The sequence below is a fragment of the Corvus brachyrhynchos genome, unplaced genomic scaffold, assembly GCF_000691975.1.
Source record: "Corvus brachyrhynchos isolate BGI_N302 unplaced genomic scaffold, ASM69197v1 scaffold91, whole genome shotgun sequence".
Taxonomy (NCBI): Eukaryota; Metazoa; Chordata; class Aves; order Passeriformes; family Corvidae; genus Corvus; species Corvus brachyrhynchos.
In genome coordinates, this window is record NW_008236442.1 from 5,304,171 (window position 1) to 5,318,187 (window position 14,017).

Below are 14,017 nucleotides of genomic sequence, written 5' to 3' on the forward strand. Positions count from 1 at the left end.
TCTTTTGATTCTTGTTGTAAATATTCTGTCAGAGATATTTAAGAATCTTATCAAGGTTCAGTGGGTTCCATAATCCCATTATACAGGAATCATTACTTAGTAATAACCAGACAAGCAATGAAGAAATCAATAACTGTTCCAAAAGCACAGTCTAGGCTGTGAAAATACGCTTTTCCTTCTCATAACACTATTAAGGATGGTGGAGCTGACTTTGGTAGCTCTGTCCTATGCATCAATCATAACCTTTCTGTGAAAGATTAACTCACCAAAAGCTGCACTGCAGTAGGAAGATGAAAAAGGGGAGTTGTGCTGGTGTAAAACGCTCCCTGTTGAATTTTTGCCACTGTTTGAATCAGCAGATCTTTTATTTTTGTGTATAAATGGTTCTGCAGTACTTAAATCACTCACTGAGAGGCTACACCTTGCTTTTAGCTGAATTAAAGGCCATTAAGTGAAAAGAAAACAGACTGATCAGCTTTAAATCAGCATCTTGAAGACAACAAAATATCCACCTGTGCAGTGTGAGTCTAAATGGCTGCACAGGTTTCTGTAACGTCAAGGAAGAGAGTGAAGGAAATTAAAAACAAGTTGGAAGGGACCTTAAAGCCCATCTCTTTCCCACCTTCCACTATCCCAGGTTGTTCCAAGCCCAGTCCAACCTGGCCTTGGACACTTCCAGTGATCCAGGGGCAGCCCCAGCTTCTCTGGGCACCCTGTGCCAGGGCCTGCCCACCCTCCCAGGGAACAATTTCTTCCCAATATCCAACCTAAATCTCTCCTCTTTTAGTTTAAAACTGTTTCCCCTTGTCCTACTTGTTAGAAGCCAGCACATTTTAAGGGCTACATAATTTTAACTGCTTAATAATAGAATAAAAAAGGCTGTAATTATTTTGTTAATTTTTTTTTGCTGTGTGTGGTTCTTAATCAAAATGATTTCTTGCTTGAAACATTAACCATTAATTTATGGTTAATGCTGAGAGGGATAAAGTTTTTTCCCTTGTCAAAATCAAATTTGTTTCAAATAATAATGAGATTGTCACTTTTCCTATTTTCCCCTTGCTTCCTCTTTTGTTTCTCCAAAATTAATATTTTCTGATACTATTGTTAAATACAAAATTGAGCTCACAGGAAAGAAAAATCAATCTCATTAATTACATGGCAGCTTTGTCCAGAACTCAGTACCATTAATATCTTATTTTCCATTGTGCATTTCACATGGATTATTTGCATTCATAGACATTTGTGAGCAAGTGGTGGCTGAGATGGGACGTAGAACAAAAGTGAGAGTGACCTGCTCTGGATAATAAAATTCAGATAACGAGATGGTCAAGTCACCACTTAATGACAGATCTCAGGCTCTCAGTTCCAAACCGGCAGCAGATCCATAGCCGATGGCTTTGGCTTTGGGACAGCATTCCATGGGCTCATTCAGAGAACACCTCTTGGGATCCTGTTGGAGAATGGTTAGAGGATCAGGGACATGGATCACTGATAAAACAAATCAGTAACAGAACTGTACAAGCAAAAGCCTGCAAGCAAAGGCCTGTATGAGAAAAAGCCTCCATGAGAAAATGCCTGCATGGGAAACAGGCCTGAGAACCAAACGGGAGTTTTAAGGAGGTACAGTGCTGTGCTGATAAGACGTACTGACCATGAGAAGGGAGGAAGATCTTGGATCTCTCAAGTCAAAACATAAATAATAGAAGCTTGCCAAATGTAGTCTTTTATCTAACCCAATTATGTAGAAGTATGAATATGCTTTTGTAAGCTTAAACCAATCAAGAACTGACAAGCGTATATACTGATACTATATAAGTGCCTCTGTATTGCTAATAAATGAAGCTTGCATTATCAATCACATTGATTATCTGCATGTCTTCCCCCGCCGAAAGTCTGGAGGATCCTCTGGACAAACTACCCTCAGCAAAGAATAATATTTTTTTCCTTTTGGTTGAGTTTTTTTGGCACTTTTTTTTGGTTTCGGGTTTTTTTTGCGGGCTTGGTTTTTTGCACTGATCTTGACCTTTCCTTTAAACACACAGCACTTCATATTTTAATTAGTACTTTTGTGAAATTTGTGCTCATGTGAACAGGGGTGGTAGAGGTCCAAACCCATTTTCCCAGGTGCCATAATCAGCAGGAGAAGAACCAACATTGCAATAAATAAATTAAAGTAAAATTGCAGAGTAAATTTTCTCTCTCTCTGTCTTAGACCAGCACAGACCCAGAATGGGCAGCCAGTGGCTGAATCTTGCTATTTACAAAGCTGAGAACTTTTCTCAAGGATGTTCTTGCAGATTTTGTTAATTTTAGGGACATCCTGTGGCACCTGAGGACACGAGGCTGCTGTTATCCCTTCCCAGGGCTCTGGGAAAAGCTTCTCTGGGGCTGCCGCAGGACAGGGCAGCTCTGCCCCAGCTGCCCGAATCTCCCAGTGAACTTTACAGCTTGGAGTGACAAAAATGATCTGACAGGTTTGAATTCAGAGTCAGAGGAGGCCCTTCTCCACTGCTTCCAGGATCTACAGTGGGGATCCTCTACTGACTGAAATCCCAAGTTTAAAAAAAATCATTTGTGCCTTAGGTTTTGGGTTTTTTAAACTATTCAAGGAACTCTAAGGTAAAGACCTGGGGTTTGTTTCCCCTTAGTTCAGATGCCAATATACTGGATTTTAAAATTTCTTCCCAATGTCTATTGTCCCCTTTTTTCTGATTCTTGCTGTTTACTCTCCATCTCATGAACTATTTAAATTAACATATTGTAAATGCTTTCTTTTTTTAAATATTATGCTTCTATTTTATCCAAATACACCCAAAATAGGTGTATTTATCCAAAGCAAATATACTTTTGGTTCCACATTGGTGTGATTGTGACAGAAATGTTATGGGTTCTGTCCCATCTTCAGAAACCAAATTTCACGGAAAACACTGAAATTTATTTGGTAGAACCTGTTGTAAATCAGGTCTGGACACCACATTTTGTGGGCTTCCTTTAAAGACTTTCTAGGAGGACAAAATTCCTTCCTCCTTCTTGCAAAGATGAGATTTCAGTTAATAATGGTCATAATAGTCACTAGTAATGGTCACACACGCCCTTTCTTCAAACGAGTCTTGGATTTAGAGACCTTCAAGTTCTTTGATCTCCTGATTTACCCAACAGCCAGCAAGGTTAATGCTTAATAAAGTGAGATGCCCTTTTTATAATCACTTCATTAAAAGTGAGCAGAAAAGGTACATTAAATTAAAGTGTTTGTGATATGGGATCAATTTGGTGCAATCCCAGAGGTCTCCCTATGCCTCATAAAGAGCTCTCTACTTTGAACATATCTCTAAATGACCCATGGAGAATTTCTGTTCTCTTTAATTTGAGGAATTTAAATTGCTTTTATTGCCTGCAATGGTGGTAAGTACTGAATGAGGGATAAATTGTCTTGGAAAGGAATTCGGCTGTGGGTGTACAGCTTTCATAATTCATATCTTTGCAGCATTCAGAAAATCAGTGATCTGTAAGTGGGAACAAAATCAATAATCCCATTCCTTAGGAAAATTTCCTTTTGCCTCCTGTAAGTGGGTAGGATTTGTAGAGGTGTGAATGAGCATATTTTGGATTATCCACGAATTAAGGGGAAAGATCAAATCCTGATTTCTTGGGCCATACTAAATCCTTACACCTCATAATTACTTGGACCGAAGCTCTAAAAGCTTTTAGTGCCCTGCTGTTTGCTGATTAGTTGCCTCCAGGTGTTACAGTAGTTCTTCTAGTGAAGATAAATAAAAAGCAAAACCAAAACCATTTCACGTGTTTCACATTTCTACATGCCTATGGTGACCTTGCGGTTGCTGGTTTTTTAAAATGTAATTCAAACATGCTTGTTAACATTTAATAGAATTGATGTCTGCCTTCGTAGCTCTGTTCTCAATAAGAAAGAAGAGTTTTTCCTTGCAGCTGGATCATTTTTGGAATCTGGAGCATTAAAAGAAAAAGCTGAAGTACAAAAGCATCTCTCTCATGCATGGCTTTGTGAGTCAGGGACTTTCTCAGTCAGGGTTTGACATTTATGTGCCTGGAGCATCAAATTATCCAGCAAGAGTTTGGACACTGAGTAGAAAGCAGAGGGCTGTGGTTACTCCACAGATGCTCTCAGGTGCAATGAGCCTTTTCACCCTCTGCTGCTTCCATCACCAGCAGTAATTAACGGCCTGCTGTAATTAGTGGCGTTATGCATGAGGATTGTGCACCTTCCTTCCACAAAGGGACAGGAACTCTTCTCTCTCTTCTCTCTTCTCTCTCTTTTCTCTTCTCTTCTCTTCTTCTCTTCTCCTCTCTTCTCTTCTCTTCTCTTCTCTTCTCTTCTCTTCTCTTCTCTTCTCTTCTCTTCTCTTCCCCCTTCCCCCTTCCCCCTTCCCTTCTCCCTTCCCTTCCCTTCCCATCGTTGTGCAACACTTCATCCTTATTCCTGCAATTACAATCACTCCAGGTGCCACCCAGCTTCTTTTGGATATTTCCCACTAAAAGCCCTGGATAACCAGACCTTGCTTTGGCCTTTTACATTTTCCACTCCCTCAGTTATGACTGGGAGCTGCAATTTATCAAGCGCATGATGAGAGCTTATCAAAGTCTTGTTTCGGTAGAAGAAAGAGGAACATTACCCTCAAGAGATAAATCTTTCATTAAACTTTACAGAGACCTTAAGCAGTCTCTACCCTATTCATCTTCCCTGTCTTTCTTCTTCATGCTCCAGCTGCCAGTGTTTAGAAAGCAGCACAGGGCAGAGAGCCAAAATAGGAGCTGATTTCCCAGCCAAGTGGAGAAACTTCCCCTTCCATGCTAACATTGGACTTCATCTTACGAAAAAACTTTTCAAATTGCCTTAACTTTCAACTTTTTTTTTTTTTCATGTCATGAAATTGTCCCGTACAAGACCAATCTTTTTAGGACTCAAAGAAGGTCAGAGAAAATATTCATAGAACACAAAAGATGAATGTGGTGAGGAGTAAACTCATCTGGTTTTGTTTTTTAATAATTTGTCTTGTTTAGGAACTTAATGTCATTTGCCATTTTGTCAGGTAGGTATTGGAATATTAAGGAATTGGACAAGGAATTTTCTCAGCTGGATCATGTTGGAGAGGAATTGCAGAGGCTAAGTAGGTATCAAAAATAAAAACCTTCTCACCCCCTCAGCTTCTGGGGAAAGACAGTGATTATTTTATTTTTTTTTTAAATTGCAATGCTCTTTTTTATCTTCCTCCCTTTTTAAAAGATGTTATTGAATAAGAAGGAAAAGTATAAATAAACTAGACAAGAGTAAGGATTGCAGGGGAAGCAAAATTGTAGAGATGTGACTTGTCAAAAACCATGGTTGTGATTAAATATGAATTTGATTCTTGGCAGGAAAAAAGAAAGACACAATATTTGTCCAGTCCTGACTTGGGCAATGCTAAAAAGCAAATTTTCTTTTAGGTCTATTAAGTTTCTTCTCCTCCCATGGATATTCTCAGCAGGGAAACAAGCACAGTATGAGCTCCCTTGAGGAGTGGTGGGATTGGGATGAGATTGGCTCTTTCCACTGGCCACAGCAGCCACTCCTAATTTCCCAGCAGGAATCAGATTTCTGTGTGCTTCTCCTCATTCCCCTTTGCACTGAATCCAAGGGGACTGTGCCTGACAGGGGTCAGGGGGATTGCAGAGAGCTCCCTCTCGTCTGCCTCACTTCTGCCGGCTCTGATCAGACACCTGATGTAGACAATTCCCAAGCTAATGATCTTTCTTGCAGGAATTTATTTTCCATCCTCTCCTGAAATGATGGAATATTTCATGGACCTGTATCTTACCCCAATATGGGCTCTCTAACAAGTGTCTGAAATTATACTGAATTGATTAATTGATTCTGTCATGAAGTTGAATGAAATTACATTTCTTTTCAAAGTTTCCTCTTTTTCTCTGTTGAACGGTGATTTATTCAATGGCTGTAATGTGCTCGGGCCAAATCCATTTAATGTTGTTATATCTATATTGAAATCCCCTAATTTATTCATAAAAGAAAGAAGGTGCTCTCCCTTTTTTTCAAGGATTTCAGTCAGAAGACAAGTGAAGCTTGACCTCTGCTACTGCACTGAGCCTTTTCAAAATATCTAATAAATGTTAATATTTCAATTCAGAAACTTCTAGTTTTATTTAAAAAAAACCCAGCCCATAAGTAAGGGTTAACAAAGAACAACTGATACTAAGTAATTTGCAGAACTGGTGTCCAAAATACCACATTTATTTCAGCAAGAGGAATTCCAAGGGTCATGAGCATCAGTTCCTGTGAAGTGAGGCTCAGGAACCTTTTAAAGTGAGGGTTGTTCCGTGGCATTTCTCTTGTGGTCTCTGTTTTCCCCAAATTCAGTCTGCTCAGGCCGTGAACTTGCAGGAACTTGAGCAGCTCTGGCTCTGCTCAGGAGTTCAGGGAGTTGAGTCAGAGTTGGAAATTGGGTTGGGAGTGGCACAGATTCAGGGGGAGCAACGGGAGCTTTACCTTCAGGGTGCCCTTGGTGATCCAGAGCCACAGGAGGCATAAAGTAATTCAGAGTTTTTTTACAAGCAGCAGCTGCAGAACAGTTGAGATGAAGCCTCTCACTTTTCTTTTTTTCCCTTTTCCTTTAAGTGGCTTTAATGCATTTTTAAAGTGTCCTGACATTAAAAGGCCTTCCAAAATAGCATTTCAACCCTGACTCCCTGCTCTCCCTGCACTTGTCAGGATATTTCTGAGCTGGTTTTTGGGCTATTTAGACAAAAATATGTCATTGTGGGTTGGTTTTTTTCATTTTCTTCTCTAGCTTGCCAGGCTTCCTGGCCAATGCTCATTTCCTGAATGGCACTGTAAAATCTTTCCTCTGTCAGTTTTTGTTGTGAGCATTCCAGGAAGCCTCTTGTCCCAAAGAGCAGGGAGGAATGGGGATATTTCTGGAGTTGCATCTGTTTGGGGGAGATCCCAGTGACAGATTTAGGATTTTGGAAATGGCAGCTGAGACAGCAGTGCTGAAATTTAAGATGCATTCATATGGTGTGGCTGTCCTGGCTCACTGGGTGGTATTTGAATAACATTTACTTTACCTTTTTTTTGTTCCCAGGGAGTAAAAATCTGGAAAAAAAAATCATTTGAAGAGGATTCAGTATCGAGGAGTGATCCTTGCTGTGGTGGCAGAGGGATCCAGTGGCTACAGCATCCTGAGAAGCTGCTTTTGTCCAGGAGAGGACACCCTTGATGGCACTTCCAGCTGAGAGCTCTGAGATCTGGATTTTGGGGAAGGTAACTCCGCTCTTGACATCAGGGAATGGTGAATCTGGGATCTGGAGGGAGGCACAGAGTCCCACAGAGCCTGGCAGGGGAGCTGAGAATAAAGGGAAATTCTACAAATGGAAGGAAACCAAATATGAAAGATCCTGGGGAGATTTTTCTCCACATAGTGCCTTGTTTCCAAACTCTTACAACAGCTCTAAGGCGATGCAGGTGGGTTGTAGAAAACACTAAAAATTTATTTTTTAATACTTTTTCAGTCCTTTTTTCCTTTCCTTTTGGGAAATTAGTGGCAAAATAGCCCTGACTTCAGCAGAAGTCACAGAGCAGGGCTGTGGTTTTGAAGTTTTTCCTCTAAGAGCCCAAAGGAGGTGGAATTCATCAAAGGCAGCTTTGAGGCTGGGCTCTGTGAGTAGCTCCCATCTATATTCAAACATGAATTAGGTAACAAGGAGTGAAGCTTTGGCTGTCACTCATTTGTGCAGCCACAGTTCCTTCCCTTAATGACTCCCAGATAAACACAGGAGTTAATTCAAAATCTAAGGACATTAAGGGAAGTATAATAAAAGTATAATAAGCCCTAGCATGCTCTGAACCTTGCTCAGTGATGCTTTGCTTCAAAGTTTGCAACTTGGAAATATTTTTACCGTGGAATTGAGTGTGTAAAAGCTCAAATTGAAGGAGCAAGTCATCACTTCTCAAAGGAAGCCGACAAACTTTGTGCATATTTTCTTTTTTTTTAAGTGCAAAGTAGTTTTTTAACTTAAGTCCTTTTTGTCTTGCTGCTGTTTCTGTGTAGAGTTCCCAAATAAGCTGCCTTATTAATCTCTGATTAGACAGCCAGCTCTTTAGTTTTTACCAGAAAGACTTAACAAGGGCAGGAAGGCAGCAAAAACTTCAGCTGAGCTCAGAGAACAACTCGAAAGCTTCACATAATGAGCTGCTTAAATAATGTCACACATTTTGCCATTGTCAAATTAGGCTTTTTTATTTTTTCCACCCCTTGTTTCAGTTGCAGGTACCTAAAATATTGAAGGCTTCACTTACTGAGTTCTTTTCATAATTATTTTTTTCTTACAAATGCAGAGGGGATCTACCTAAAATAAGGTGAAAGATCACAACAAGGTTGAAGGTCGGGGAGTTAAAGGTTACACGAGGGGTTGAAATTTCATTTATATCATCTCAACCCTCCTGACCTTTGAGATCAACACATTTATAGCTGGCTTATTCCAACTGATGTGTTTTATAAAATAATAATGGATGTTGGGATTCCAGACACCACAATTCCTTCTCCCTGTTTTAGTTGGCTGAGGTTTATGTGAGGGAAGGATAAGGATCAGTCCCTCTTATTTTCAGGATCACTGGGGAAGAAGAGGCAAAGAACTGAGGTCCCTCTGCTTGGCTCTGAGCATCTTTAACCATCTGAACCCTGTTCTTTATTTTGGGCTTCCTGGATTACATCAACCTGCTACAGAGACGTGCTGCTGCAAATGTGGGGTTTGTTCTCCCTCTTGTGTTCATTCCCAACCCTTATTCCACTCCGAGCCAGGAAAGTTCATTTTTGAAGCTATTCCCACTCTAATTAGCTTCAAAATCCTTCTTGCCATGGGTGAGAAAAATCCAGTCGAATTCTTGGTGAGTTACTTAGTTTCCAAAACTGGATGTAGAAAACTTGCAGGAGATTTCAATTTCTCTGCTGAAGGAAAAGAATGGAGAGAAGAAAGGGGAAGTTTCTCTCATGTTAAGAATCTGTTCTCATAAAAACTTTCTGTCCATCCTTGTGTTTTTCACTTTGTTCCTGCACCACTAATGGTTTATGGAAGTGAGAATTTACACAGTAAATGGGTGCTCCACTGAACAATGTGTTGGATGTCCAGCACTAGGGATAAATGGAATTCTCCCATATAGAATTATCTGCATTATTCCAAGTTATTTCAAGTTTTCATGAAACATTTGGGACCTCTGAGAGTATCACTTTACCCTCATGATTTTTTCTTTTGCAAAATCTGGCACTGTCCTGAATAATTATGGAAACGCAGCCTAATCAAAACATGGAAAGGAAATGAAAGGAGGTATTCTTAATGTTTAGAATATTTTCTAAAGAGAATTTGTGTCCACCTAATTTATTTTATATTCCTAAGAGGAGAAGGTAAATTGGAAAATTTAAAAAAATATGAAAAATCCAATAGATGAAGTGAACAAAACAGAGTCAAATTCTTTTCTGCATTAATTGTGGTTGGATCCAGTGAAATTTTGAAGATAATACAGGCATGAGTAAGAAGCTTTCGAATGAGAATTTTACCATTATCCATAAGAGTGAGTAAATTCACTTTCCAGGTGAAAATCCTGGCAAATTTTGTTATTTGTTTAAATTAAAAAAAAAGGTGGTGGTGGCAGAGCTGTTAAACTGAAGTTAACAAACGACCAGCGGGGATTTAGGACACATCATAAAATCCCATATCTGGGAGCCACGACAAGGCCAATAATGCCACTGAAATGAGAAGCAATAAAGCTGGGCCTTAATTTATGATTTACAAAACATCTGCTTGGATGAGAAGCATAAACCACAGGGCACGGCAAGGAGGAGTCTCTGTTGTGCTGAGGCATCACAAAAAGGCTACAGTTTGGTGCCTTGGATCAGGGCTATAAAACACTGAATAATTCCCAATAATTCTGGGGTGGGGCTGCTCATTCCAGACTGCTCGGTTTGTAACGATGAATTCTAACTGGGGTTTAATTTGCTTTATTTTTAAGTTTGCAATTCTTTGCTTCCAGTGTTTTCTCTGGCTGATAAACCTGGGTGTTTATTCTCATTATCCATGTTAATGGTGTCGCTCAGGCAAAGGACATTTTATGGGAAAAAGAGGTATGAAAAAGAGGTTTATAGGTTAACACATAAAGCCTCCCCCCAAAAAAACCAGATCAAACACAGGTTATAAATCTTTTTCATGATTTGTGCAACAAAACCATGGCATTCAGAGCTCTGGTGCTGCTCCCCAGCTGTCCTTTTATTGCCCACAGAAGGAACTGATAGGATGCATTCAGGTTCATATTTTATCACCAAAACACGAATTTGGGCAGGATTTCAGGAGAATTTCTCATCTGGAAACTGGTGTTAGCAGATAAGACTAAATCCTGGTTTCAGAAAAAAATACCTTTCAAAGTTTTCTGTGAAAAGAGGTTTCTAAAATCCCCAATTTTCATGTTCATCCTTGGGGGACCACATGTTGGGGTGTTTCTTCTTTCCTTTTTCCCCATCCTTTCACTCATTTCTGGTATATTTATTAGACTACAGTGCCATTAAGGGAGAGAGTCATCAGAAATTATGAAGGTCACCTTTGGAGAATAATTAATATGGCAGTAATTGCTCAATTTGTGTCTGGAATGAGAATGTTTGGAGATAAAGCAGGTTCATTTTAGCAATTTTTCCTCATTCTCTGCTTTCCAGAGCCTCAGAAGTTACAATTTTGAGGGATGTGCTGCAGGATCCATCCCCCAGCCTGAGGGGGAGTAGGAAAGGGATTGCAATAAAAGGTGGTTATTTTCCCCCAGAACTTCAGGTAGAATCTGGGGATAAAAATGGAGTCATTTCTCAATTAGTATTCATCTCTTTACATGAGAGGATGGACCTGTGGTGGTTGTTGGGCTGTGGAGATGTCAATTTCTCCGGTCTGTCCAAGGTCATGGAATATTTTGGACAGAGTGTGGCAGGAACAGCTTCAGGAGATGGAGGAACTCCCAACTCCCCCAGTGGTTTGTTCCACACTTTTAAATTTGTTTCTCTAATTCCTGCCTTGTTTTTCTCTAACTTTTAACTTCCAGCCCTAATTTATGTTCTGGGACAATCGAAGCCTCACAGCTCCTGCCTTTTCCACCTCACAGAGGAATTTGGGTGCTGTGGCCAAATCCCCGAGTTCCTTTTCTGATAAATGAATGAGACTGAACATCCTCAGCATTTCCCTGAGAGGTGTTTTTCCCACTGCTAAATGACACAGATATTTATGGTGGAGGTGGGGGTTGCTGAAGGGGTGAATGACAGTTTAAAATTCAGAAGAAGGAAGGCACCCAAAAAGTTCCCAGGAAATTCCCCTTTGCCTTGGAGCAGTGGTGATGTGGGGAATGCCATTATTGGTGCTGCAGCTTCTCTTCACCCCAGCTGTGGTTTTGTTGCTGCACAGAACCAGCAAAAACCACCAAAAACCCCCAGATATTGAACATGCAGATCTCACGTGAGCCGACCCACTGAGCTGAACCCACTGATTTCCCATTTTTGGGGTGAGTGCAGTGAGGTTCACCGTGTGTGCCTCAGGTACAGCACCTGTGCTCAGTCCTCAGGGACATTTGTGTTAGAAAAACCAGCATCACCTCCCCAAAATACCCCTGGTACCCATGGCATGAAATCTCCCTGCATTTTCCACCCATGTTCATGCAGTGCTGGGGGCTCCCAGTTTATTTCTCCTTCTTCTGGAGATCATCTGCCACTGTAAAAAAATACCAGCTCTACTTCTGAAATGGGGTTTAAAATTTTAAGGCTCCAGCCTGTGATCTTTAAATGCCTTTTGATAATTTTATAGCTTGTACTTTGGCTATAAACCCACGGGGAATCAGTAGGATTCTCTTTCAGGTACCATAGGAGGCAAATATAGAAGTAAATTGCAGATTTCAAGGGCTTACATTGCATTAGTTGCTAATATTTTTTTCATACTTATTTCACTTTTTTTGGTTTAAAGTCCTAGCTATTGCAGATATATTAAATATTATGCTGAAGTTTGAGCTCCAGCTTATGGTTAAAATGTGACAATTCTTTTCAGAACTAATATTGGATGAATAGCCCCTGATGAATAGAGGTATTGCCATGTGCTCTTACAGCCCTTTCTCCAGCAAGTGGTGCTGAGATAACTGAAACTGGTACGAAAATGTCTCAAATAACATTAAACATCTCTGTTCCTGCTCCTGAATCCCTGATTCCTCAAGGCTTTGTACTGTAAAGATGATGTTGACTTTCATAAGCCACGAGGAAAATGTCTCTGACAGCAGAGAGGGATTACAGGATGCTGATGATGCTGCATCCTCATATATCTATATTTTGTTTCTCCTGCCCAGAATAAATTTTGCCATCAAGATTCTGACTAGTTCACATTGAAACAGCCTGAATTGCCCACATTTCTGTCCTCCCTTTGCCACTCTCACATATTCAGACTCCAAACTAAAATTATAAAAGGCACCCTTTCAAAAGCTTTTTAGCTGAGTGGTGTGAACACGTAAATTGTATGTAGCAAGAAGCTGGATTAAAAGGACCCCCTGTTCTGAGCAAGGACTCTTGAAGGAAGTGGGAGAACTTTAGGATCATCTTTTCCATGCAGCATTGTGGGTGGTATGGAATAGGGAAGGGGTGCAAAGAACTGGAGACAGAAACATTTCCAGTTTTCTTATAACAGGACAGGGAACATGGCAGTAACAATAATAAAAGAAAAAAGGTAAAACCAGAGGGAAAAACCAGATATGACCATAAAGATTTATCTGTAAATATTGAAAAGGGTGTAGTTCACTGTATTAAAATGAAGTTCAGCCCAAACCGGTGCCTTGTTCTACCAACAGTTCACCCACTCCAGCCTGTGAAACACTTTGGGGTCGTTCAGGATCTCAGCTGGTTGCCCTGTGCTCTTTCCTCGTGGTAGGACAGGAATTTCTGCAGATCCAGTCATGTGTGCATTGCTTTTACAGGCCTTGGAACACCATTTCTGTTTTTTCAGGTAGTGCTAACCCCACCAGGAGTGACAGCTGCTTTTACCCTGTGCCCCACACGTTGGATGGCTTTTCCTGCAGGGATGTTCTTGCTCTCACATCTGCAGCCTTGTAGCTCTCCGTGCTGTATTTGATGCTGCAGGTACCTAAGGCAGCTGTATTTTCACAAGATAATTGGGTGTTAAGATGCAGAGGTGAACTTGCAGGCAGCTGTGAGGAGTCCCAGCTCCTGCTTATCTGCATTCCACCCCCCTGAAACAGTTTGGAAACCTCGTCCGTAGTAAATTGTGCTGCAATGATGGGAGAACACAGCAGTGAAAGTCACAGAAGGGCAAAGAGGGGTAGTTAAAAACCAGCCAGTTCATCAAGTTTTTATTAATTACATTTCTCAGAAAAGACTTGCCCTGCTGAAATAAAGAGAGATTTGATAAGCGTGGTGTAGTCAGCACGTGTGAGGTTATTCTTACTCTTGGATGTTGAGGGGTGGATAATTAATGACTCTCCACCATTCCTGGGCTCCATCAGGAATTCAGGGCTGAGCTTGCCTGGTTTGGCAGAGGACTGGAGGAGGAGCTTTTCCTGATCAATCACCGCTGCAGCTTGAGGTGCTTGCACTGCTTTGCAGGTGGAACACAAACGTGCATTTTCCCAGTCACCGATCTTCATAAAATCATGGAATGGTTTGGGTTGGAAGGAACCTTAAAGCCCATCCAGTGCCACCCCTGCCATGGGCAGGGACACCTCCCACTGTCCCAGGCTGCTCCAAGCCCCAATGTCCAACCTGGCCTTGGACACTGCCAGAGATCCAGGGGCAGCCCCAGCTGCTCTGGGCACCCTGTGCCAGGGCCTCCCCACCCTCACAGCCAGGAATTTCTTCCCAATTTCCCACTAACCCTGTCTTCTCTCAGTTTAAAAGCATTTTAAACTATCTTCTGGTTTTCTGTGTTTCCTTTCCCCCAAGGCTGTCACAAGCTGCTGGCAGAGGCTGGATCA

General features: G+C 41.0%; 1 long non-coding RNA gene across 1 annotated transcript; it reads left to right on the forward strand.

Moving 5' to 3' along the window:
* Nucleotides 1-6,867: 6,867 nt before the first annotated feature.
* LOC108449850 lies at nt 6,868-13,692 on the forward strand. The gene is made up of 3 exons (XR_001866142.1): nt 6,868-7,291; nt 8,636-8,776; nt 13,033-13,692. It is a non-coding gene; the product is annotated as an uncharacterized LOC108449850 (long non-coding RNA).
* Nucleotides 13,693-14,017: the final 325 nt, after the last annotated feature.